The sequence below is a fragment of the Podarcis vaucheri genome (genome assembly GCF_965113315.1).
Source record: "Podarcis vaucheri genome assembly, chromosome: Z".
Taxonomy (NCBI): Eukaryota; Metazoa; Chordata; class Lepidosauria; order Squamata; family Lacertidae; genus Podarcis; species Podarcis vaucheri.
In genome coordinates this window covers 23,530,463-23,558,462 of record NC_138758.1, presented here as the reverse complement: position 1 = coordinate 23,558,462, position 28,000 = coordinate 23,530,463, and the positions used below count along the sequence as shown (strand labels likewise).

The window sequence follows — 28,000 nt, the reverse complement described above, 5'->3', positions numbered from 1 at the left end:
GAACTGATCACAGTTCCCCTGACGGTTATGAAAACAGTATAATTGAATGAAGTTTTCTTAGGCTGGCAAGCCCACTTATGTAAGAGATGCTGAAGACATTGGCTGCAGTGCTTTTAAAAAGAAGCACATGTCAGAGAGTGCACAAACAACAGGGAATGGCCATGCGCTCTTGAGCTAATAGGTTCCATGTGCTTATCATTAGGCTACGGGAGAGTTGGAAGGGACAAAGCTGACCAACTAGAAGACCATGATTGCAATCCTGTGCATGTCTACTCAGGAGCAATTCCTAGAGGTCAATGGGGCTTTATTACAGGTAAGACCTATGCTCATCTACCCCTAGAAGGAAGTCCCATCTAAGCCACTGAACAGGGTCACTGTGCAGTGGAGACTGGCTCATTGGGGGAAATGGCGTGTTTGCCCCATCAAGCTCAGTCTGCCCTCAGCCAGCCCCTACCTGTCTATCCTCTACTTATGGTCAGTCCAGGGGGTGGCCCTGGCTGTCAGCCTCTTCCTTAAGCTCATTGATGCCTTTGAAGAACTTGGGAAAGGAGACAGGAGCAAAATGAGATTGAGTTGGCTCTGCCTGATATTGGCTCTGTCTCTGTTGACCTCCTTGGTTTCTGCTCTGAAAGTCCTAATGGGCAACAGCCTCCACAAGCCATATTCACATACTCCTCATTGGATTATTTTGGGGTGTTCCCCCCAATAAATAGATATGCCTTTGGGAAAGTTTGGGAATCGCTCAAACAGTCTTATGCCATCTTCTTGTTTCTTGGTGACTCATTTGGTTCCAGTTCTGTTGACACTTTCACCTGACTTTGCTGTTAGAAAGAGTGCTATAAACCATAAGGATTACTGCTATTGGTCACGCCAATAGTAATAATCAGACCAAATGGCACACTAGTCCAGCATCCTGTTTGCTACAGTAGTCAAACAGATAGATGCCTTTGTGAAGTCCACAAGTAGGGCACAAAGGCAATAGCCTTACTCTTTCTGTGGCCCCCCAGCAACTGGCAATTCAGAGGAACTAGCAATTCAGAGGGAAATGGTTCCATTCTGGTCTCTGGTCCAAAAGATTGTTATGGATCACAAGCCAGGCAGGAGGTATGCAAGCGTAGCCTATATATATAGGGTCCCAGCCACACACAAACATGAATGCAATTATATTGGATAGCAGAAAATATTTTGCGGAATTGCTGGAGCTGAGCAGCTCACTCTTTAAAACAGAAAACAGCCCCCCAGAGGTTTTCATATAGATGAAACTCTTCCAGGAATGCAGCTGCATGTTTGGCTACCCACTTCTAACTAAACATTTGTGTTTCCACTCTCCTACAAGAGGATTCTTAGGGATATTGTGAAGATATACATCCCTGCGTTTAAAGAGATAATTTATGGCCCCTCAACAGCTGCAACAGATTTGGACTGTCCAAGGGTAGTAAATCTAGAAATATTTAGAACAAGATGCAAAATATTGCTTCTGTCAACTAAGGCCTTTTCCCTGATAATAGCTTTGGTTTAGTTAATAAAATAAAATAAAAAACACCAGAAGATAAAATGGAGCAACTTTCCTACCACCTCAGACACTCCTGCATAATTTTTACATTACAGCTACTTCACATGGTTAATTAGTCAGTCTTTGGTTTGCTTCACATTAAAATCAGCCAACAGGTAAGCAGAATTATTCCATTTTGTCCTTGATAGGAACTGTTTGAAAACCAGAAACACAGGAAACACCCTAAGGCCCAAACATAACCATGTGAGTAGAAATTTGTGAATGCACCATGTTGGTTTAGTTACTCAACTTCAGCCTCTGGTTGATCTGGAAACAAACACTGCAATGCTGTACATGCCGATTCAGAAATAAGTCTCAAAAATTCACGAATAATTTTTCATTACTTGTGAAACACATGCATACCTCTTGAGGCTCATTGAATAGCTTAGAGCAGTAAATTATGGTTTGCTGTAGGTCTTGGTAGTCATCTTTCTGAGCTGAGGTCTATTGCATTTTGTAGGGTTCTTTTCTCTTTGAGGAAGATTGAATGGGATTGCAGCATGACATTTCCATGGAGCTGAGGAGGATGAAATGGAATAGTTGGTGTCTAGAGTGCAGGTAGCAGAAAACTCAGGATGAATATGACCAAGCACAGGTTAGTGCCCATTTTAGGGCCTACTCTGTGATGGTGGCAAAAATAAGCAGCTTATTTCTCCACCACCATTGTATTTGTCAGTGTTGGCAACAAGATCAAATAAGTGCTCTACATCACCGTTTCTCAACCATGGGTGATATGACCCACTGCCCCCCCCCGATATTCTAAGGGGGCCACAGGTGAAAATTGTGTTAATGGGGGGCCATGGCACGAGACTAGGGAACGCTGCCTCAAACAAAATGGTAACTGTCAGCAACCAGCTATTATTGCTATGCACCAGATTTGGCTGAATTCTGAATCTTGAATGGAATGAGGCCAAATAATGTCAACCTGGGATTTAGCCATGTCAGGTTGAGGCAGCCCTGGATTGGGCTGGGTCCACCTGGAAATATCTGACATTGTCAAAGTGGAGACAGAAGGAGACATTCAGGTATCCTGTGTATATCCCTTTTCCCTCCTCAACCACATGCTAATCAGAGTTGTAAATGCACATCTCCCCTCCCCCCTCCAAATAACACATTTAATTGTGCAAGGTTCCCAGATTGGTTCAGAGCCCAGATCAGAGTCGGGTTAGCACCAAATTATCCTGGATCAGGTCAGAAAGAGCCATGAACTGGTTCAGGGGGCTTGTGCTTTCCTCTAATAGTTACTGAGGGGAATTATGGACTGCCTAAGTTACACTCACACACTTATGAACGACTGCAAATGGAGTAATGGGGGGGGGGAATCCCATTCCTACCCATTCATTCATGAACATGATACCACTTATTTAGTTCAATTTTCCTGTTGTTATGAAACAAATGAAGCTCATTGAAGGATCTGAACAGCCTAGAGTTGTGCCTTGCTGTAGTTCTCAGTAGGTATCTTCCTGACCTGAAGCCTACTGCACTGCATTGTTGTGTTTTTTCTTCTTCTATTGGGGCATCAGCCAAGTCCAAAGGGATGAATAAAGGAAAGAACAGATGAATTAAGGAATGAATGATTGGTCCAATGAGCCCTAAGAAATGGCTTGTTTTGTGGCTTGTGGTCTTTGCCAATCTGCTTGTGTTCCACAGCAGGGAATGGATGGTTCCCCTCTCCAGGCATTTTGTGACAGCAAGCATGCTTTTCAATAGTCTTGGGAGATATCAAATATTACTTTTTGTGTTTTAAAATTAGCAACAGATGACATGGTGCTATGTTTGTTCCAGTGTTTACATTGAGTTTTACTCTCCAGTTTTTGTTTTTGTGTTTAAAAGAATGATAGTGAAAATATCTGAGCTATTCTAGTTGTAAACATATTGTATACCCATTTTTGTTATCATTATCAGACTGTCAACGATCCTTGTTTTCCAACAGGCTTCCAATTCTGCAAGGCACACCAAGTTAACCATCTGCTAAATTTATGTGAATTCAGGGACTTATAGTTACAATAAGTAATACTAATGGGAATCTAATGAATGGATTGTGTGAGTATCTGCAACATCAGAGGATGCATGGTCAGTTTAATTCTGACCATATTTACCAAGGAGTAAGTTAATTTTATCTAGTGGCGTAGCGTGGGGGGTGCAGGGGGGCTGGCCGCACCGGGCGCAACGTCTGGGGGTTAGGGTTAGGGGGCGCAAATCCACGGGTTAGGGGGTGCAAATTACTTGCCTTGCCCCAGGTGCTGACAACCCACGCTACGCCACTGCTTTTATCTCTACTTAAATAATTCTGCTTGAGGGTGACTCCACACTAGGGATGGATGAATCTGTCAGTCTCTTGTTTTTCCAGTCTCAGATTTTGTCCGCCCTATTTCTATATGTTGTTGTTGTTGTTGTTGTCATCCCCATGAAAATGTGTGCACCTAATTCATGTGCATTTCTCCAAAGGCATGCATTTTTGCCTCGTATATGCATGTTTGCAAGTTATTTTCCCTCTAACGATGCATTTATAGATGTTATTTTCATTAATGCAGGTTTTTGCTTGTATGCAATATTTACTAATATACATATTTTTGTACACTTTTTTTGACAGGACAACTGCACTGTAAAATTTGGAGAGGTGCAGATTTTAAGGACAGGCGGTGTTTTATTTTGTCTGTTGGTTTGGGAAGTGCAGATCTGATAAGTGTTGCCTAGCCCCCTCATCTATTTTGTAAGATTTCAACAGGACACCAAAAGCAAGCCAAGACATTTGGCCGCCTCTTGGCAAGGGACAAGATGGTGCTCACCCCATTCCACTTATAGAAGCAGACCAGTTGAATTGTACTTCTAACACTGGTGATAGAATAGTATTTTCCACTGTAAAATACAGGCTTGCTTAGGATGCACAGGGCAGGCCAGTCTGCATACATAGCTGAGTCCTTCCGTAGAGTGGGACTCAGAAGAAAGATTGTCTGTCACCATTGTCCCAAACACTGTCCAGCAACTACTAGCTCATCTTGCCTATTAGTAGAGCTGGCCCTGAGGTACGTATACTTCTCAGACTTATATTTGCAACCTTCAGGCTAGAAATGTCCTCTTTTTCTTCCTTCTCTGAAAGTGGATTCTCATCGGGCTAAATAAGCTGGGATGTTTCTGCACTTTTATATAAGATCTCAGAACATGCTCACAGGCCTGTCTTACCCATTGAGGCTAGTGGTGCGGGGCACCGGGGTGCCAAGTTCTGGAGGGCGCCAGGTGAGAGTCTGGGGAACACCGAACAAGTGCACTGAGTGAGCAAGGGTGCGTATGCAGCTCCGCCTAGTGTTGGCTCGGGTTTTTTCCTTTTTAGCCTGCAGGTGCTGAATTCTGTGGGGCGCCAGAAGGCTAAAAGGGAAAAACCCGAACCGACGCTTGGCAGGAGCAGCGCACACACCCTCGCTCACTCGGCACAGGCCAGCTCACTCAGTGTGCTGCCTACCATGGCCACCGTGGCACAAAGCAGCCAGCTGAGCCAGGAGGAGCCACATCCAGCCTCCCCCTCTTTCCCGTCGGAGGAGTCGCCCTCCAGCCTCTGCCCACCTCCTCCAGCCCCCCAAAAAGGTCACCTCTGGGAAAGGGGGTGGGGCACTGGAGGGGCACTCTTTGCACCACGGCACCAGATATGCTTAAGACGGCCCTGTCTGCTCATTTAAGCCTTGGTGTGGGGATCTGGGTGGGGGAAGGCAGGAAATGTGCATGTTTTGGGTTTGTGTGCAAGAGAGATCTTCCTGCCCTGTTGGCATTTCTCATGGAGTGATTCAGACGTGTAGCCCTGTACACACATTTCCTTAGGAGTAAGTGTCACTTAAAGCGACTTACTTCTAAGTATTTATGCAAAGAATTTCACTTCCAATTAAAGAAAGGTAGGCTTGTCCAATTTTTAATTTTTTAAAAGCTCAAACCAAACCCTTCTGATCTATTACAAATGTTGTTGACTTGCAGCTCTTCTGTGGGGTGGGTTGGGGAGATATCTTAAATGCTGTCAGTTGTAAAATGTCCTGCCTAGTTCTCACTGGGCTAATGGGGGCCTGTTGACATTGGGTATTTATACAGATGTGTGGCCAAATAGGACTCAGTGGAGTCTCAGTTCTGAATATAGCAACCTCCACCTGGAAATCCCTGTGCACCCAAAATAAACTCTATTCAGGAAGAACCTCCCATGTGTATTTCAGAAGGAAAGAACCATAGAAGCTACATCACCGGCTGCAAAGCAGCCCTCATTAGTGTGGCATGGCAGAAGAGGATTCATGTTGTCACTTTTTAGGTTGCTGTTTAGTTACTCAGCCTTTAGTATCCTTGGAAAAATACTTTGTAGTACTGAGCTGAAATTTCTCAGAAAAGAGTTTACTGTCAAATTTCTGAACAACTTCTTTTTCAAACCCTTCCTAAGCTGCCTTTTGTTTTGGAGGCAGGGCAGGGAATAAATCAGATTTATTTATTTATTTATTTATTAAAAAAAACTGTTGAAGAATTTCAGTCCTCTGGGGGAATATTTCTCTCAGAGGAGTGGCCCTCCTCCTTTAAAGGGGGTTTTGGAGTTTGGGGAAACTGTCCAGGGAAGGGATTGGGGCACACTGTGAGGAGACCAGGAAGTGATGGGAGAGGTGTAACTGGCAAAGGGTTTAGTTAGGTGCAAAAGAAGGATGTGCTGGCCTGGTATGGGGGGCAAGGCAGTCGGCAAAAGGGCTGGTCAACAGAGGGTGGGTGGGCAGGTGGGGCTGGCAAGTGAAGCAAGCAGGGTCATCACCCCCTAGTAATTAAAACAGACATGCAAAGCATCTCACCATAGTAGGAAAGACTGAGACCAGGTGACCAGATCTGCTGTCCAGCTGCTAAATGTTGGCAGGCAATACCAAGACCTCCCTGGTCTCCCCTCTTTCAGTTCTTTATCTTTAGGCAGGATTTGGACCAGGCCAACTTTCAAATACAGGACTCCTTCAAATAGAGGACTGGCCTCCGACAGTCCTTTGAATTGGAGGGATGTCCTTTGTAAAATAGAGCACGTGGCCACCCTGGCCCCAAGTCTAGTCCTGTACTGTTTTTAACACTTGATTGGGAGCCGCCCAGAGTAGCTGGGGAAACTCAGCCAGATGGGCGGGGTATAAATAATGTTGTTGTTATGATATTTCAAGTTCAAAAGGATCAGGTATTGGCTGGTGTGTGGCTAAGTCTTTGGTGGAAGAGCTGCTGCTTGTAAGATCCAGCAACGGTGTGTTGGATGGACCATTATATTTCAACCTTCTCTAAAGGAACTTGCTATGCTCACCTGTAGTCTGTAAAACCTAAGTAAAAACCTAAGTAGAAAGGAGTGAGGTTGACCTTCAAATTGGGTGCCTTCTCCATTGATCTGTTAAACATAGTAAGCCTCTGAATACCAGTTGCTGGGAATCGCAAGTATGGAAAGTGCTGTGGCTGCTGTGAGGGTAGGATGCTGGACTAGGTGGGACTTGGACCTGATCCAGCAGGACCCTTCCCGTGTTCTTAGAATATTAGACCAATTCATGGAGGGTAAGGCTATCAATATCTTTTGGTTACAATATCTGTTGGTTCCAATACCTCCATTGTGGGAGGTAATATGCCTCTGAATGCCAGTTGAATCACAAGTGATGAGAGTGCTCAGGTCATGTTTTTAGGTTTCCCACAGGCATCTGCTTGGCCACTGTGAAAACAGGATGGTGGGTTAGATGGCTCATTGGCTTCATTCGGCATGGCTCTTCTGACATTCCTATAACCCATGCTGCCACAATTTCCTGATATAACAGTTTGGCTTTTGTGTGGCCAACACCTTTTCTTATTGGAGCAGACTGCTACATGTCCTAGCAAAGGCCTCAATTTGGCCAGAGCTCTCTTATTTAGCATACAAAGGATACTGGTTCCTCCAGCCTCATTGATGCACAGGCCTCCTGTTTATCTTGCTTTCTCTGTTCCTCTGTAGGTCTTGGATACTTCCCAGGTCTTTTTTGGATGAATGAGATGGCAGGCAGCATGCGTTTCCCCCAAGGTTCTGGATGAGTCTGTAGTGGTTTAGTAATTTGACAGTAAGATCTTTTCCTCCCTCTGCCCTTGCTGCTAATTTCACCTCATTGTATGCGAAGCTCTCTGCCAACCGTCTGCAGCTGTAATTTTGATATTTTACTAGAGAAAACACTTAACATTCTTTGGTGTAGGGTTTATGGAAAATCCTTGTCTTGGGTTATAAACAGCCCTAATGTTTCCCAGCTGTTGTTCTTCCATATCTCCAAACTCCCAGTGTTGACTACTCACTAGTGTATATTCACCTCCAGGGAAGCCTTGGGCAGCACACACCATCAGTCAGGAATCTAGGCAAGAACTTTGATTCATTCTCTCTGTCTCTCCCTGAAACAACAGCAAAGAACAGCAATAGGAAACTCCTGATTCCATCTGGATACAACTAAGTTCAGTGCCACCCAGCGACTAAGCTGTAAAATGACACTACTCTCTCACACACACCAAACACAACTGGTGGATAAGCAAAGGCACAGGAAGACCAATATGTGCTTTTCCCCTTAGTATAAAAGGGGTTCAAAAATTTATGTGTGGGTGCAGCCAGACGTGAAATCATTTTAGCTGTAAGCTCACTTTGCAAATGAGCTCACCATATTTTGGTCAGATGTTCTGGTGTTCTTCTCCAGACAGAGAGCTCCTGTTGGCTGCATTAGCTGGCTCTGCACAGCACTGATTGGCTGAGAACCAACAAGGTCACTAACCCCACTTCCCTCTCCTCTCCAAAACAGTTTCTCAACACACACACAAAAACTGGTTCTGAATTTTATTTTATTTTTTAAGAGAGAGGGCATTAATGTAGATAATAATGCTTGAAAGCTTTTGAAAGACAGACACCACACTTGATGAATATAGAGAGGAGTGTTGTAGGCTATTAAATGCATGGTCAAACTACTGGCTGGTAATCTGTCTAACAGATTGCAAAAGTGGAAATTGCAAAAAACTGAGTTTGGGCAAAGGAGAAAAAAATTACAGAATTGCCCCAGTTTGTATATATGCCTGTGTGCACCCTCTGTCTACATTAAACATTTAAGCCAGTTTCAGACTTGTCTAATTTATGGTTGAAATTGAGGAGTGCTACCAGGGCAGGAATTTGGGGGAGTCATCCAGAGCCCCACTCAGCAAAAGAGTAGACTTACCAAGTAATACTTATTACCACCCAAATAACTCCCATTGTAAAGCCATTCTGTACAGAGTTAAAATTACACAACTGCACCTCTGCTCTAACTAAGGATGACGTCACACATTAGGTAGGTGGATATATACTGTACCCATCTCATCCCACACTTCTACCCAGAGACTCTTGTGACGGGTGAATTCATGCTGCTTCTCCATAGATAAAGGATTTTAAGTACAGGATCTCAGATTCCCTGGTCAGGAACCATGACATCACTGGAACTTTATACAACAGCCTTGTGTTAACAGGAGTCATTGCGGTAGTTTCCACAGGGGAAAAGTTATGTGCATGTGTGGGTCCAAACCAAACAATTCGAAAGGGAAAAGGAGACTAAGAAACCCTCTATTGCTTCTTCTCTATAATGTCGCAATCACCCTTATCATAAACTGTAAAGGAAATCCAGGAAGACAGAGTCACCAACAGGAACAAGGTAGAGTTAACATCTCCCTGCCCAGGAACACAGCAGCGGGTTAAACAAGGCAATAATTTCTTAATTACCAAAGAGGAAACATCAATAAACACTGGCAACCAGCAGCTGGAAAACCTATGCCCAGGAAAACAAATATAACCACGGGTTTTGATTGTGAACATTCACAGCAGAGGTTACTTATTTTGGCAGGCACAGATTTAAGCCTTACAACTAGCAACTCTTTTAGCTGGTGCCTAAGCAGAACCATGTGTCCCCTTGAAAACAAGGAGAAATTTAAACCCAACCCCACTTGTGGAAAAGAGGGGGGTAAGGGAGCTGGGGCTAACAGCTGAGGCTAAGGGCAGAACTTGACACTTCATAGAAGCACATGTAAGGAAAGCCATGGGAAAAACAGGTCTGGTGAGGGGGCAGTTTTTGTGGAGAAATGGCAGAAGTGCTTCAATCAGGGAGAGAGGGGCCACATGTGGCCCTCCAAAACTTTTTATCTGGCCATCAGGATTCTTCCCCTGACCACATTCCCTTCCCAGCCATGCGTCCTCTCCCTAAGCCATAACATTCCCCAGCCCTGCAATGCATCCCCTTTGAGGGTAGCTGGAATGTGGCCTTTGTTGTACAGTTACTGACTCACATTTGCATGCATGAAAGAGTTGATCTGAGTTCACGCTGCAAGTGTGGCTGCAAGTGTGGCTCAGCAGCTTTTGCTCTCCACTTCTCAGTTTTCTCTCTTTATGCTTACTGGAAGAAGTGAAAAAGGAGCCATGTGCCCTGGCTCCCAACTCAGCAAATGCCGCAAGTAAACTGAGTCTCCCTAAAATGAGCTGTTAAAGCCTGCATCTTTGCCAACTTGCAAATTGCACTATCCTTTTTGTAAGAAAACCAAGTACTTTCCTTTTTTGAGTTGTTTGTAACCTTTCTCATCTTTATTTTATTCCCATCCAATGGAGACTTATTTGGTGTAACTCTGTGAGTAAAATATTCACCTATCTACAAAGCTAAGTGTCTGTGATTTATTCTAGCCAAGGTGTTTTTGTGGGGAATGTTTGCTTAAAGGTGGATGAGGCCAGATGTAAAATCTAACCAGGTTTTAATGTGTGTGGAGCAATCACCATGGTACTTAGCTCTGTTACTAGAGAGTAGAATCTCTCTTCCAAACCCTTTCCCCAACAGTCTTGAATTCTAATAATGGCTCTTGCTTGCCTGGAAGGAGGATAGGGAGGGGTGTGTGAGCATGCATAGAAACTGTACTACTGTACAAAGGTAAACTTTACACTCATTGCTCCATCAACTTTTTTGTCTGGCTCTGCCTGCCACTTGTATGTAGCCTCATGAAGCTTACCCATAAGGGCAGGAAAAAGCCTCCCCCCAAGTGCTTTAATACTTACTCCATTTATCATCTCTTTACTCCAAACTGCCTCCCTCAATATGGTTTGCCTCCACAAAAACAGTAGGTGTGTGTGTGTTACTCTTGGAAACATGCTTTAATGTGAAATCCTTATGTTCAGATACAGGAGCATGGCCGACCCCCACCACAGCTTTTCAACAGATGTCAATAATTTCTATTTTTATACTTTTCTTCCTCTTGATGTGTCCTCTTTATAGTGGATCTCTGTACTCTATAATGGAAAGAAATAGAAAAGTTAATTTAAAATACTGAAAATACATTTGAAATAATATTCACCTGTAAAGATCCCAAAGTACATATCCTCTTCTATTTGTACCCAGTGTAGTCTTTTTTGTATTTTGTTGGAAGGTTTGATTGTGTTCATCTATTTTTATTCTGTTTTCTTCTGTGTAAGAAATGTAATAAGATTAAAATGATAAAAAGGTAATACCTGAATTTTCTGAAGGTCAATCTGCAAATTGTAATGCTCACTTATTTGTTATCACACAAGGTCTGAGGCAACTGAGAGATGACCAGGAGAGGTGAGAAACTTGAGAAAGGGAAAATCAGAAACTGAAATTAACAGATTCATCCAGCCACATTCTCTGCCATCACCTACAATTTTGACAGAGATGGGGAGGGAAGCAGCGGGTTAAGGGAAGGGGTTGCTTAACTCCTTTCACGCCTTTTTCTCCGCTCCTAAGTCCTCTGTTTCCCCAATCTGAAACAGGGCTTCAAACAGGGGTACAGGTAAAGGTAAAGGGACCCCTGACAATTAAGTCCAGTCGCAAATGACTCAGGGGTTGCGGCGCTCATCTCGCTTTACAGGCCGAGGGAGCCGGCGTTTGTCTGCTCCGCAGACAGTTTTCCCGGGTCACGTGGCCAGCATGACTAAGCTGCTTCTGGAGCAACAGAACACCGACACCAGAGCAGCGCACGGAAACACCATTTACCTTCCCACCGGAGTGGTACCTATTAATCTACTTGCACTTTTTGGTGTGGTTTTGAACTACATGCTTTTTCAAACCTTTGGGTGTGGGGAAGCTTCTAGGGGGTATTTCGGCATGGAGGAATGGAGACTGCTGTTGCAATTGGTTTGGAAGTCCTTCTGTGTGCTCATGAGGATGGCGTGAGAAGTGGATTGGCAACAGGCTCTCCATGAATAATTGAAAAAGGAGCAAGAGCACCAAAGGAGATGTTTCTGTATGGAGGAGGAGGAAAGGAGGGGGGGGGGAGGATAGCTGGCTAATATTGCAGTCCAATTCCTTAGTCACATGTTTGTTCCAGAAAACATTCACTTGGATCAAATAACATTTTTAGGAGGGTTTTCTTGTTCTTTTCCAATTGTGTTACTTCTCTCAGAACTCTTTCACACAAAAAACCCACTGCTTTAAATCCTGCTGTTGTCACCAAAAACACAGCATCTACTCATAAAGGGGCAGTAGTGTGGCTTAAACTCTTCAATGTGCTAATCACTTATTTGAATATAAGCCCTGGAACCCCATTGCAAGCAAAATTGAAAACTTGGAAAAGGAGTTTAAGGGAAAAGGAACCTAAACTATGCACCAAAATTCTGTCTTGAGAAAAACTTCATTCCAAAGCCTGTCTTTAGATGTCAGTTTGCAAAAATGTGCTTGATTTGCATAATTTATTCTGCTTGTCCTACTTAGGGGGAGTGGCAAGGAGTTGAAGTGCAGTCTCTGACCACTTCCCCCCAATGGTTTCAAAGAAGAGTAATACAGTCTTTGAAAATGGCAATTCTACTTCTGATTACAGTGTTTCTGACTTAACAAAACAATGTATTTATGGGAAATAAAAGGTCACATAATAATAAAAATGTATCAGAGGATTTAAATAATATACATGCTTTGCAATCTTCCTCTGAGTAGCACTAGAGCACCCAAATATAATTTAGGGGGCAATAAATATTTGGAACATTAAAATGTTACCTACATTGACTGCTATAGGCACATACTGGACTCGTAAACTACAACTAATCCAGAATGCAGTAGCTAGACTGGTGACTGGGAGTGGCCCCCAGAACCATATAACACTGGTCTTAAAGGATCTACATTGGCTCCCAGTACATTTCTGAACACAATTAAATGTGTTGGTGCTGACCCTTAAAGCCCTAAACAGCCTCGGCCCTGAAGGAGCATCTTCACCCGCATTGTTCAACCCAGACACGGAGGTCCAGCTCTGGGGTGGTGGTGCTTCTGACAGTTCCCTTATCGTGAGAAGTAAAGTTACAGGGAACCAGGCAGAAGGCCTTCTTGGAAGTGAAAAGCCTAGCATTTCCATGCTCTGGCACTTTTCACAGTGTCCTGTTGTGCCAGAAGTGGTTTTGTCATGCTGGTCACATGTCCCGCAAAGCTGTCTGTAAACAAACACTGGCTCCCTCACCCTGAAGCAAGGTGAGTCCTGCACCACATGGTCAAGTTTGACTGGACTTAACCATCCTGGGGGTCCTTTACCTTTACCTTCATAAATTATCATTATCATCATCAACAACAACAACAACATCTTCAATTTGGAACAGTTTTACTTGTTTTCTCATTGGAATGGCTTTATTATAACTGGATATTCTATTGCTGTAATCTGCCCTGGGACCTTATGGTGAAAGGCAGGTAAGAAATCTTATAAATAAATAAGCAAGCAAGCAAGCAAGCAAGCTGCCATATAAAGAATCAATCCATTTAGTTCAGCATTATCTATACTGACTCACACTGGATCTTCAGCCCAACCCTATGTTTGGTGATTTGGAAGCACTTAGCACAGGACTTGCAAATCAACTTCGCATAGCGCTTCCCAACCACCTGCAAACCAGCTAGTTCCTGGGCACTTGGGGAGCACAGCACACCTTGAAAGGGGCCATCACCCGACATCATTCTGATGTGCATTGTCCAGCTAACCTGTCAAAGTTGGCCTATGGGGGTGAGGTGAGAGAAGGAATGGGTCCGCTGGGCCAAAAAAGGTTCCTAACCTCAGGATTACAGGGAAGAGCTTCCAGTCAGGTAGGCTACCTTCCAAGCAGTATGTTAGTTGCAATATCTCTTAGCTTCTTTTATTTAAAGAAAGCACTGTGCAAATCAGTTTACAACTGGCACTCAAATGTGAATAAGCTGTGAAGTTCCCAATTTGCAATTGTGTCTTTCTAACTGTAGTCCTGGCATTTTCGCTTTCCCCTCCTTGTGTAATGACCTAATGCATGATGAATGGATTATTGGATGAGTAGTGAATCTCCCAGAAAATAGTTTCAACCTTAGATGGCAAATAAGAAACAGAAAACTCAGGCCAAACAATTTGATTTATCTGATGGGGCCAAGTGTCAGCACCTCATATCCTTGAGCAGCTTCCTGTCGTATGACTCTGTTAAGGTTCCTCGTGGATTAAAAGGAGACTCCAGCTATATTAGGAATTGAAAGTAAAGATTGATGCTAAAGATGTTCCAAAACACAATGAATTGCAATAAATCTTCTTGGCTAGCATTTTGTAGCACATTTTCTCCTTTTTACATGATTTCTGAGCCTGTTTCCAAGGTCCTTGTCCTCATATCAAAGTGGACAGTTACAACCACCAAATAAAGTTCTGTGGGGAGTGGGTAACCATTTGTGTGCTGAAACCTGTCCTCACATTTGCCCCCTCCACAAAAATTCATTCCACTGCAAGAGCAGAATCTGTTTTTCTGCCTCATTTATTTATTTAGATATATATGCACTACTTAATTGCAATGGTCTACAAATTGCTGCAGAAATGTGGGGAACTGATTTTAAGCTCAGAAAAAACGAGGAATGGACGTGGCAGAAATTGGCAGTTACTCCCATCCTTTTTTCCAAGGGATGATCCTTGCAATAGATTGTGTTGCTAAACTAAAGTAGTATTTACATATAATAGTGTGGGACACAGAGGTAGAAATGCAAATAAGAAAAAAAAATTGAAAAGGTTTTTGGGGGAGGATCCTAGAACTACTTAGTATTCTACGGGGGAAAGAGGCAGTATTTATCAAATAAATACACATTCTAAACTGATCAATGTTTGTAAATAAGATTTCATAAATTCCAAGTCTTGCTCAGAAATAAAAGAGGTGGTTTTGAATAGGCTTGGACATTCTGTAGCCTGTAATGTTTTCTATGGAACAAGTTACTGGCTTAGGTTTTTCCATTGTTTCGTTTCCTATTAATTGTTCAGCTGCTTGGTGTAATTATCTAATAACCTTCAGGAATCTGGCATCACGATTACAGAGTTTGTTCCAATTTCACCTTGTAATTGGCTACTTAATTCAAAGTAAGGGGCATGCCAGTTCATGAAATTCAAGATACTGTCATATTGTAGTCAAATCTGTTTTTGGTTTCTTTCCCCCCCAATTTTTTTCTTTTCACTTTCTTACATTTCCACCCCCCCCCCTCTTTTTTGTACTTTTTTACTCCTCTTTGGAGGCACTGGAACCTTCAGAATTATGACTCTTTTCATAATTATACTGGCTTCATTCTCTTCCTAGAAACTGTAGCCCTGTGGATAGGTGCAGCCAGTAAGTAGCGAAGGCAAGTATTTGAGCAGTCAGGACTGGTTCCAACATTGTTGGCCTTTACAGCATACATTGCCCTATAGATGCACTCATGAAAGTAGTAGTAGAATAAGCTGCAAGGGTGTTGTTGTTGTTGTTGTTTAGTCATTTAGTCATGTCCGACTCTTTGTGGGTGACCCCATGGACCAGAGCACGCCAGGCACTCCTGTCTTCCACTGCCTCCCGCAGTTTGGTCAGACTCATGTTTGTAGCTTCGAGAACACTGTCCAGCCATCTCGTCCTCTGTCGTCCCCTTCTCCTTGTGCCCTCCATCTTTCCCAACATCAGGGTCTTTTCCAGGGAGTCTTCTCTTCTCATGAGGTGGCCAAAGTATTGGAGCCTCAGCTTCACGATCTGTTCTTCCAGTGAGCACTAATTTCCTTAAGAATGGATGCGTTTGATCTTCTTGCAGTCCATGGGACTCTCAAGAGTCTCCTCCAGCACCATAATTCAAAAGCATCATTTATTCGGCGATCAGCCTTCTTGATGGTCCAGCTCTCACTTCCATACATCACTACTGGGAAAACCATGGCTTTAACTGTACGGACCTTCTGCAAGGGTGTATGCAGATGTAAATGAGCCACTCAGTTCCATACACAGCAAGACAACTTTGTGGGGAAGGCAGCAAGGTCAGCAGTGGAACAAGCTGATCGGGCACCTGGGGCGACGCTCGAGCCCTGTGTCTGGGGGCGGGGCCAGCCACCCACGGGGGCACCATGAGGCCTCCGGAGTCTGCCTGCCTCCTCCCACTCAGCCACCCTACAGCTGAGGGGGAGGTGGTGGGAGGACCGTTTGGGGCCAGTATGGAGCCTGCAGGCACTTAAGCCCCCACATCACTCCCAGGAGAGATGCGTGGCTTGGGTGTGCTGCAGGCCCACAGTGAGTGCCGCCCACAATTTTGTCACACCTCCCCCCAGTGGGGACACCCGGGGCAGACTGCACCTACCGCACCCCGCTTGCTACGCTCCTGAGCAAGGTGCCTTCAGTTTCTGGATGCCAGACATCAGAAATAGAAAGTTTAAAACACTGAAAGAAGCCTATCTGAAAACAAAACAATCACTGCAGCAAAGGCCGTTTTGATTTATTTCTTCAGTTTTTTAGCATGTTTCTCAGATTTCTGATAATGCACACAGAGTTTTTTGGTGACAAAGCAATAAAATGCCAAGATGCTGGATGGAAAAATGCTGAAATTAGCAGCAGCAGCAGTGACCCAGTCGAGTGAGTAGATGCAATTCTTTGTCCATGCAATATGTGTTGCTGTCTCATCTCCTTAGCTTTCTGAACAGAAGGGTTAGATGACCCCAGCAGGCAGGACAGAATCCAGAAACAGTTGCAAAAGGTGGTGGGACAGAGCTTTGTCCTGAACCTCCTGGCCATTGGTGGGTACATGATGGCCAAATATCAGTCCCCGCTCATGCTCTGATTCATCCCTCAACATGTTTCAGAACACATAATTATCCTGTTTACATTAAAAGGTGGAACAAACTAGCTACAGCGGATGCTTTAAAAAACAACACATTTTTTGTTGCTGAAAGTATGCAAGAGAGGTTTCTGTTGTGAAACTTACTCTCCCCCACCCCGTGAAATTTCTTTGCTTCCCTGCCTCCACACACTTAAACCTGAAATAGTGTTCCTGAACTGGATGGTTATGCTTGCATGTACTAATGCCCCAGGCTTCCCAGTTTATTGTGGTTTATTTGAAGGAGCAGCATGCTGAGTCATGCTGCCCATTCGCCCCTGCTTAGCTCCTCCCTTGGGATGAGCAAGTTAAACAGACCAGGAAACCTTGGCTTCCCATTATGTCTGAGCTGGAGATTTCAGCTTGTGAGGGAGCACCAGATCTAGGAACACAGGAAGTTGTTATATACCAAGTCATCTACGTCAGAATTGTTGATACTGACTCTCCAGGGTTTTAGGCAGGGGAAATTCCCAGCTCCAGCTGAAGATGCTGGGTATTGAATCTGGGACCTTTTCCATGCAAAACAAGTCCTGTACTGTTCAGCTATGGCCCTTTCCAACTACGGATCCCTAATTTGGGCATAATCACATTATGTGAAGAGAAAAGTGGGAGTAATCATAATGAACCATTATAAAACAGGTAAGCCCAGCTTACCATTATATGCAAACTCAGCCATTGTGTAGTACCTGCAAGTTAGCTAGAAATATAGGACTGTATACAACATTCTGTCTGCTAGCAAAAGGGAGAGTTTTAAATGATGTATTTACAGAGGAATCCAGTGCAACAATTGTGCTTGTGGAAAGTCGTTGAGCAACAAATTGTGCTCTCTATTGTGCAGCAAAGGTACCAACAACCTGCTTATGCATTCTTTTAAGCAACAACATTGTCCTGGCTCAAAACATTTCACTAGCAGAACGAGTACACAGCTAAGTGGCTCTAACTTAGCACTACATTGGATGCAACCCATAGATATTAGCCTGAGTACGGACATTGTTATGAGGTGGCTCAGACCCCCTGTTTTTTTGTGCTGGACCCCAGATCTCCTGCCCCCTCCCTTTTAAGACCTTTTTTTAAAAATTGCATATAGGGTGACTAAGCTCACTGCAAACTATAGTCCTGTTTAGATCCCAGTCTCTGATTATCTTAATTTGCCCAGAGACAGCTATACTTATAAATTAGCACATACGGGTCTTATGCAAATGTGGGTATGGGGCAGTGCCCCATATACTCCTGCGCTCCTGAGAAATAATTACATGTAGAATGAAGCAAGGGTATGGGGAAGATTCCTTCTCCTCTGAAATGGTGCCCCTGAAAATGAAGACCAAATCATCTGTGAATCGTGCCTGCATTAAATTGAATTGTGAAGCAAGGATCCAGTTGCATTTTCAACAATGGGCAATCTCTCTCAAAATCTCTCTTGTCCTATGTGCTGGGTAACCATCTGAAATCAATACACCTTGAGATTATTCACGGAGCTTATAAGAGACAACAGAGATTGGCCCATATAATACATGATGCAGGGCAATCATATTCATTGCCAGAGAAGAATTTGTGTCCACTTGTGGGAAGTGCAGCACACAATGTCTACTTTGTTGATGAATACCATTCTATTATATCTTGTATTATAAACAAAGATTTCTGGAATCTGCCAATACAATATTACTCTTGAGGATGGAGAGCCCTTGGGGAGCCACTGTGATCCTCATTATTAGACAGCCATCGTTCATATTATGGGGGTCATGTTCCCTGCTTTGGATTAGCAATTACTCTCTGGAACATATGGCCAATTACTTTGTCTAGCATCTTTTAGCTTACAGTGGTACCTCGGGTTAAGAACTTAATTCGTTCTGGAGGTCCGTTCTTAACCTGAAACTGTTCTTAACCTGAAGCACCACTTTAGCTAATGGGGCCTCCTGCTGCCACTGCACCACCTCTGCACGATTTCTGTTCTCATCCTGAAGTAAAGTTCCTAACCCAAGGTACTATTTCTGGGTTAGTGGAGTCTGTAACCTGAAGCATCTGTAACCTGAGGTACCACTGTACAGTACTCATGTTCTGTTGCTCTCACTACTTCCTGGGGCGGGGGCAGCGGGGGATTATTTCAACTAAGAAGATACCTTGTCACAAAAGACTTTTTGAGTCCTTGCTCCTTGTTTCCCAAATGTGTTTATTTATCTTTGTCTTATTTACCATAGAACTGCATTCTACCAAGCATCAATTTTAACCTCATTCACTTCATTCTGCATGCCACACTAGTGAGGTCTCCCCCACTCCTTCTTCCACTACACCAGGGTCAGAAAAACAAGTTTTTGTTTCCCAGAATTGTGTGCTTTGTTTTTTAATTGCCACCTATATTATTGTAGCCTTTTCATATGCTAGAGTAATTTCTTGAAAAGGTCAACCTGTAGACCCATTTTGCATTTTCATATATAGTTAACATGTTCTATATCATGTTAAGATAATTTCCCTAAGTTTCATTATCTAGCAACAATTTTTCAAAGTGGTATTTTATAATTGCATAAAACAACTAGAAAAGTGACATGCAAGATGTATCAGAATTTCTCTATTTTTTTTCTGGAGTTCCATTAAGAGACATTTCCAAGAAAATAAAGAATAAGTTAGTGATCCTTTATTGCATTGATAGTTTTGCTTTTCCATTTGTTGAACTGGCAAAAAAAAAAAAAATCAGGAAGGAAGAAGAAGAAGAAGAGGAGTTTGGATTTGATATCCCACTTTATCACTACCCTAGGGAGTCTCAAAGCGGCTCACAATCTCTTTTTCCCCTTCCTCCCCCACAACAAACACTCTGTGAGGTGAGTGGAGCTGAGAGACTTCAAAGAAGTGTGACTAGCCCAAGGTCACCCTGCAGCTGCATGTGGAGGAGCAGAGACGCAAACCCGGTTCCCCAGATTACGAGACTACAGCTCTTAACCACTTCACCACACTGGTTCTCTCAGTGGAAGGAACAAAATCAGATGAGCTTAGTACAATAAAAACTTGGTTGAGCACTTTCCATTGGTCACAACCAGAGCTTTTTTTCAGCTGAAACTCGCTGGAACTCTGTTCCAGCACCTCTCAAGTGGGCGCCATTGCCATTATAAGAGAACAAGGGAGGCGTTCATGGTGAGTTCCAGCCCCTCTTTTTCTACAAAAAATAGCCCTGGTCACAACACACTTTTTTTTCCACCTCAGCAAAGGAAAAGTGAAATTTAAATGTTTTATATCTATTCTCTTATTTGAGGTTCTTAGTATTTTTTAAAAATAACAAAATTGTAACTGAAATGTGTTTAACATGCAACATTTCTTGTGACCAATGTAATGCCACAATGGTGCAACTCACATAGCATAAATTGGTTGTCCTAAACCTCTTTTTGGGACTGTTGTATTTTCTTCCCTGATAATGTAATAATTATTAGGGGAGCAATCCTATGCACAAGAAACTGGCATAAAGCAAGCCAGTGTAAATTAAGAGTCAGGTTACACCAGATCCAAACTCTGTTCAGAAGTGAGGCTACTGCTGCTGCTCTGCCTTAGCCTGACAGGGGGGAAACAAGCCTTAAATAGATGTTCTGCGCTAGGTTGCCAGGTTACATGAGTGAGCTCATGACCTGCCTCTCTGGCCCTAACCCTGCGAGATCTCCAGAATACCCTCAGAAAACCATCCAGGAGGAGCAAGTTATGCCAGCATATCTTTGGCTAAGCCAGGCTCTTAACGGGCCAGTTCTGGATTGTGGCGATGCACGTGTGCACAGTCGCACACATATTGCACAAGTGCAAAATGGTTGTTGCCTGTATTCACCCATTCCTACCCACACAGCTGTAGATTGCTATCCTTCAAAAAGACCCCACCATGGAGCTCATCCTTTCACCCCAATTTTTTTTATTAGTTTTCCAATTTTATAATAAACACAAAAGAAAAACATTACAATATTAAATAGACAAACAAACAAACATATATCCTAACTGTTAAAATCCCAGTTTAAATATCATTGTTAAGTGACTTCCTCAAATCCCCCCTAATGTTTCCATAATAGCAGTTTTCCAATATCCACTTTCAAATAAAATTAACTTATTCCATTAACATCTTTCTTTTGTTTCATATTGTTCTCAATCCATAATGTTATACAATTCAACCTATTTTACTCCTAGGCCAATTTGGTATCATGGAGCTCATCCTGTTTGGCCTCAGGGAAAAGTCTAAGTTATTTCTTGTCATAGCCCCCCAACTTTCCTTCCAGGCTTTGGAAATATAACACAAGAGAGGGGACTACGGTTGCCTTTTCCTTCCACCCCAAGCCAGCTCCCATTTGCTCGTGTTTCCCTGCCTTAAAAGGAACAGAATGCCATCCAGGATGTTATCTCATTTAGCAGGATATATTAGTAAGCTCAGCAAAAATAAGTAGACACTGGCTTGCTTTGAAATCTCTTCTGAATTGTGTGTGTCTTTTGTAAACAGGCTTCCTTCTCCTCTGCAAAGAACAATGGACAACATTTGAGCATCTCCTAGGTGAATGGAGGACAATGTGTACACAAGCATGTCACAACAGAACCAGTGCCGAGTGTTAGGATCAAGCTACTAGCTTACTTGCCAAGGTTAACAGCAACTCTCAAGCACAGCTTTGCAGGAAAATACCTACTCTGTTTATCCAAAGAATGGGGCCTCTTTATCATAACCATGGTATGCGCTACACAGACTTGTTCAAGGATGATTTCTGAAAAGCATGTTATCTTTTTTATATTAAAAAAACCCACTGCATGGGAAAGGATATCACTGCACGTTACAATGCAAACACGTGCGATAGAACTCTTGGTTATATCTCTTGTTCATTTAAAATTATTCCTGAAATTTTATTTTGAATAATTAGACATGCATGAAAAAGCCTACAACATGTAAGTATATTTATCATATTAAAAACTATTACACACACACACACACACACACACCTTAGTATCTTTGTATCTGACATTGCTTGTGCATTCTGAGAAATGAAAGTTTTGTTCTATTTTTGAAATAAGTGGCTAAAATCAATTTTGGAAGCTCCAGCCCACTATGCTTGATTCAAAAAGCAACATAACTGTACTACTACTACTACTATTTATTAAATTTGTATGCTGTATCCAAACATAGTCTTATGAACCATCGTGCAAAATTTGGTTAGTGGTATCTGGAGAGGTATCCAAATAAAGAGCAAAAAGTCAAATTTCCAAAATTTCCACATATATTTCCAAAATATATTTCAAAAATATATAGTACTTTGTGTTCCTTCAGTTTTATACACATACATTTTATGAGAAATCTGCAACAAATCACTTTAAACAAATAAATATTTAAAATCTTTTCTATAACCGATATAGATATCATTTGTATTAATGATGTATTGTCTTAGCAGCTATAATGTGTCAATCTCAAATCAAATCTTTTCCTCATATTACCATTCTTTTTTCAGTCTTCTGTCTCTAGGGCTAACCCAAGACATTTTGGCACCGGAGGTGAACTACAAAGTGGGACCTCCTTACCTGAAGGGGAAAGTGAAGACCTACATGGGGATCTTCTGCCCCTGTGGATCTTGTTGACTGAAGTAGTCGCCTCACCTTGCCTCAAGGGTGGCCGGCCCTGACCGTCTCCTCTAAGTGTATTAGCTCTGTAAGTTTTGCCATCTTCACAGCAAGCAGCAGTTTGACCTTTCTCTGCTGTCGCCCTCACACTCATTCTTTTCACCAAATGTCTTAGGGCCATGGGTCCACATCCATTTGTCATAGAAACACAGCATCTAAGGTCTGGAGCTCAGGGGGTTCAGAGGGTTGCAGCAAAGGAGAGAACCTTTTTGGTGGTACCCCCCACAATCTGTGGAATGCTTTCTTCAGTGAAGTCCCCCTGGCAGCAACATTAACTTATTTCTGATCACAGACACTTGACAGCTTGTGACAAGCTTCATGAGTCATGCACAGCTTTTGGGCCCAGATCCAGGAAGAAAGACTTTGACAGAAGAGAAGGAGGAATGAGAAGGGGAGGCCAGAACACTGAAGCAAAGTAAGGCAGACAGAGGTTCTCTCCCAAACCTGGCAGGCTTCAGTGCAATTGTTGTCCCCGCTGCCCACCCCTGCTATGGGGGAAGAGAGCATTGTTGGAGTCTGAGAAGGGAGGTGATCTGCTGCTTGGGGTGACTGAACAGGATTTGTAGGGAGAGACAGGGTTAGGGTTAAATAGCTCTCTCCCAAGACAAGACAATGCCTTCAACAAAGGGAAGAGACACCCTTTGCTCTCAATGTAGAATATTTTCAGGTGAGATGTTCCCACAAGGCTTGGGATTCTCATGAGTGAAGCTTGGTGGTATGCAAGGGAATTTGCTAGAACAACTTTGCAGCTCTGCTGCAGTCTTGTCCCTGATCCCAGACCCTCCAAGTGTTCCATATTTTCCAGGGACAGTTCCGGAATTGCAGAAGCTGTCCCAGTTTCTTATTTGATCCCAGAATGTCTCACCTTTCCTTAGGACAACACTAATTTCATAGGAGAAATGTTGGAAAGTAACATTGGCCTGAGGAGAGCATTCCATTAAAGACCTGTTCCTATGTTGCCACCCTCTGCTCCTCCCTTTGAGTGAACACACGAAGAACATCATCAATGATGGTCTGGGCTGGTTCATGTGAGGAGAGGTGATCCTTGAATTATTGGGGTCCTGAGCCACAAATAGCTCTATAGGCTTTATATTATGCCTTCTTGGCTCTTGATTTTCATGTAAGTTGCTTAGAGACTTTCCTGGATCAAATCTGAAACTGGGATGGGTTCTCTAAATCAGGGACATCCCTGGAAAATAGGGACACTTGGAGGGTCTGTAAGCTGCAGTCATTCTGCTGCCAGGGTGCCAGTTGTGAATAGGTGCCCCTCATCACTGCCCACTTCTGACACTTAGGGCAGAGGTAAGCAACGTAATGCCTTGCAGATTTTGTTGGACTGGAGCTTATGGTAGTTAACAGCTGAGCAATATCTGTAGCGGCAGGCTCCTGCGGCTGGGTCCCCCCCCCCTATTTAATGGGCAATTCAAATGGTGTGCCTTCATAGCATCTTGTGATCAATTATGTTGGGCTGCGCTTACCTGGGTCTCCCCAATATTTTATTCAAGTTGGCAACCCTTGTAGGGCAGTGTGTTAGCTACCCCAACCTAGACTGTAGCATTGGCAGGGGAGAGTGGCAAGTACCAGTATCTGATTTGAGGTCACCTGATGTAGTCAACTTGTTGAAGCTAAGCAGGTCCAGGTTTGCTCAGTTCCTGGGTGTACATCACCTTGAGTTCCATGATGGATGATGAAGGGTAACATATAAAAGTACCAAATCAGCTAATAAATAGGGGTTAGTTCAGTATTTGTTATGACCCGTCCTTTCATCTCACTGGTTCCAGGGCAGGATACCATCTTTGCCAATTCCAATACGAACTGACCTGATAACACCTCCCAGACTAATGTGAGATTCAGGAAGCTGCTTGCTAACCACTGGGGTTTTTCACTTCTCCGAATGTGGCAATGCAGTTCTTGGCTTTAAAAAAAGTATTAAAACACTTTCAAAATTGAATTAAAATACATTTTAAAAATTCAGATGTTAAGAGAAAATACCTTGTTAAATACATATTTCCATGCAAATTTTTGTGCAGATTTTTTTTTTAAAAAAAATCACTGATCAGCCTGGAAATGGCTTATGAGTGAAAGCATGCAAAAATGGCACTGATTGGAAATAAATAGTTCTATTCATTCCTGATAATCAAAATGGAAAAGGCAAAGCACTTCTCCTGTTTAGTGCTGCTTAGATTGCTGGCTTGAACCAAGTGCGTGGGATCCTAGTCTAAGCACTTTTTCTGTATTGCTATTTCGCAGGCTGTTTCTTCCACGCAACTACGTGCTTGCTCTTATCATTGGTTTGCTTGATCTGCAGCATCACAGAGTACAGCTTGGAACATAGATTGAATGCTAGCTTTGAAGCAAAAATCTTCATTCTCCTTTGCCAGGCTTTTGAATGTACAAGACTACAAGGTTGTTCTGACCTAAGCCAGGCGCAACCCAAGATATTTTGCTGCCTGAGATAAATGACCAGATGGTGCCTTTGCTGGTGGCAAGGAATAGGAGAGTTACTGAATGCCAAGATCCAAATTTGGGGGAAGTACTCTTTGGTGAGAGAATCCCAGCAGAGATTTGAAATCACAAATTATGCAGCAAAGTACAGTGGTACGTCGGGTTACAGACGCTTCAGGTTACAGACGCTTCAGGTTACAGACTCTGCTAACCCAGAAACAGTACCTCGGTTTAAGAACTTTAATTCAGGACAAGAACAGAAATCGTGCTGCAGTGGCGCAGTGGCAGCGGGAGGCCCCATTAGGTAAAGTGGTACCTCAGGTTAAGAACAGTTTCAGGTTAAGAACGGACCTCCAGAAAAAATTAAGTTTTTAACCTGAGGTACCACTGTAAAAATGTTGGGGACGCGGGTGGCGCTGTGGGTTAAACCACAGAGTCTAGGTCTTGCTGATCAGAAGGTCGGTAGTTCGAATCTCCGCAATGGGGTGAATTCCCGTTTCTCGGTCCCTGCTCCTGCCAACCTAGCAGTTCAAAAGCACATCAAAGTGTAAGTAGATAAATAGGTACCACTCTGGCAGGAAGGTAAATGGCATTTCCGTGTGCTACTCTGGTTTGCCAGAAGCGGCTTAGTTATGCTGGCCACATGACCCAGAAGCTATACACCGGCTCCCTCGGCCAATAAAGCAAGATGAGCGCTGCAACCCAGAGTCGGCCATGACTGGACCTAATGGTCAGAAGTCCCTTTACCTTTACCACTGTAAAGGAAATACGGTGGTACCTCAGGTTAATTACTTAATTTGTTCTGGAGGTCCGTTCTTAACCTGGGTTAGCAGAGTCTGTAACCTGAAGCGTCTGTAACCCAAGGTACCACTGTATAGGATGTTAGGCCTTTAAAATATGCCCTTGTGGGTTTCACAACTTCTGTCTTCCCTTAGGATAGAAAGAGACCACATGAATATAATTTATTTAAAAAAAAATATTCTAAACAATTAAATTCATTAGCAGGATTGATTTAAAACTTGTATTTAAAATTTTGAAATAAGGAATATTTAAGGATTTATTAAAAATTGGAATTCCAAAGGAGATGCAGGGGGTGGGGAATTATAACATAAGGACCCACAAAAGGGTGTGTGTGTGTCAAACAATACATGTATTGTTTTCTGATTGATGCTTGATTATGATCTTCCAAAGCGACTACTCTATTCCCAACCTAAGAACGGAAAGTGAAATACTGGTGGACAACAAGAAATTTAAAGATGCTCTCAAGGCGCATCTTTTAAAAAATGTAGTATAAGCACTGATAACTTGGAAACAATTGGAGGAAGGCACATTTGGCAAGCCCTCACTGTGATCAACTCCCGCCCAGAAACTTATGTCTCCACTGTGGAAGGACATGTGGATCCAGAACTGGCCTCCACAGTCACTTACGGACTCACTGTTAAAAGCATGTTCATGAAAGACAATCTTACTCAGCTACAAGTGATCGCCAAAGAAGCAGCAGCCTGTAAAATAAAAAAGTGCTATTTTTGCTGCTGTATTATGTGTGAAACAGAATGCCATCTTCTTTTTCTTATCAGTACAACAGCAGTAACCTAAAGGCTAATTCTGCTGATAGTCAGCCAGCCAAGATGGTGGTGATGTGCATAGCAACCAGTCACAACGGCATTATCCTTGCTGTGGTGTCCTGATTGGCTGTGTAGTTCTGAGGGAGTTTTCTCCTGTACGTTTGTTGTTGAATATCTTCCTGCTATGAACAAGGCCTTCAAAAAAAGGCAAAAACCCTGTTTATTTCTTCTCATATTATATACTGTGTTTACTCATTTTCTCATTAAAGTATTATCAGTTTCTCTCGCCACCCACACTCTCATCTGTGGTATTCAAGTCAGTCTGATAGGTCCATTACCTTATTTGGTGGGTTGCATTGCGGCCGGACCCCTGGCCCTGCATGACCCGGCCGAGGGCTAGAGACTGTCCCACTCCCTGCCATTGCCTCCCTACGCCGTTGGTGCTGGGTGGGGCTCCACTCAAGGAGTGGGCCTCGCCAATGATTCAGCACCAACAGGGGCATGTCCACAGGGAATTTAAACTCCAGTGTGGCGGGGAGGCCATCCTCTCATGCCCTTCGCCGGATCTCCCACCCACCTCGCCCTCTTTTTCTGCTTTGATGAGTTATGACCTTGCTATGGACTAATCATCAGTCGCCATATTGTTGGGACCAGGCAGGAATTTTTCCACTTGGCAAATTGGCACCGTCCATTTGGTTTTCGCCTACATTGTAGCAATCATCACAACTTTTGTGAGGTTAGGCATTGGGTAAGCTTTTATTTGGATGGAGGGGAGGTTGTAGCCTTCGCCTGCCCCTCCTCAGTAAGGGTATCCTGTTAAAGGGACCCGGGGGTGTGGATTCTGTCCGATGCCTGGATATGGGCTAGGGCCATGCCACTACCCCAACGGGGACCCCTCGGGATGCTCCTATTTGATGGAAGTCTTAGGGCTCCCCCTATTGGTGGCTTAGCCATAGTTGGACTCCCAGCAGCTGGGAGGGCGTTGAGATATAGTCTGGCTTTACCCAGTGCCTAAGCCAAACCGCTCATATCTGTAACCAATAAAGTGGCCTATTTGAACCCATAAACCCAAAATTTGCTTGTTCGTCTGTTTTATTTATCCATTAGGGGACTGCGGGTCACGGGGCCTTGGCACACAACACTTCGTACTGGGCACAGTAACTTAGCAAGAAAAGCTTTCTCGGTGTTTTATCTCCATGCCAGCAAACAGGGGCTATTCTGTATGTTAAAGACAGGGCAGAGTCAGGTGTCATTTGTTTTTTATATAAAAAAGTGACTAGCCTTAAGATCCAGTGTGGCAAGATGGTTAAAGTATCCTTGTCCTACATGATGTTCTCCATATGTTTTGAACTCCAACTCCCATCACTCCCAGCCAGCATGGGAGCTGTAATCCAAAACATCTGGAAGGTACCAGATTGGGAAAACTGGCTGAATGTCAGACTAAAACTGGGGAAACCTAGATTCCCTAGTCCTGAATGGGGTAACTGTGCCCCTGAAGGACCAGGTGCGCAGCCTGGGAGTCATTTTGGACTCACACCGGTCCATGGAGGCGCAGGTTAACTCTGTGTCCAGGGCCGCTGTCTACCAGCTCCACCTGGTACGCAGGCTGAGACCCTACCTGCCCGTGGACTGTCTCGCCAGAGTGGTGCATGCTCTAGTTATCTCCCACTTGGACTACTGCAACGCGCTCTACGTGGGGCTACCTTTGAAGGTGACCCGGAAACTGCAATTAATCCAGAATGCGGCAGCTAGACTGGTGACTGGGA

At 43.5% G+C, this 28,000-nt stretch overlaps 1 long non-coding RNA gene across 1 annotated transcript; it reads left to right on the top strand.

The window, feature by feature from the left end:
* The first annotated feature begins 208 nt into the window (after nucleotides 1–208).
* On the top strand, nucleotides 209–23,095 carry LOC309524102. The gene is made up of 4 exons (XR_014215790.1): nucleotides 209–313; nucleotides 3,486–3,657; nucleotides 21,065–21,286; nucleotides 22,056–23,095. It is a non-coding gene; the product is annotated as an uncharacterized lncRNA (long non-coding RNA).
* Nucleotides 23,096–28,000: the final 4,905 nt, after the last annotated feature.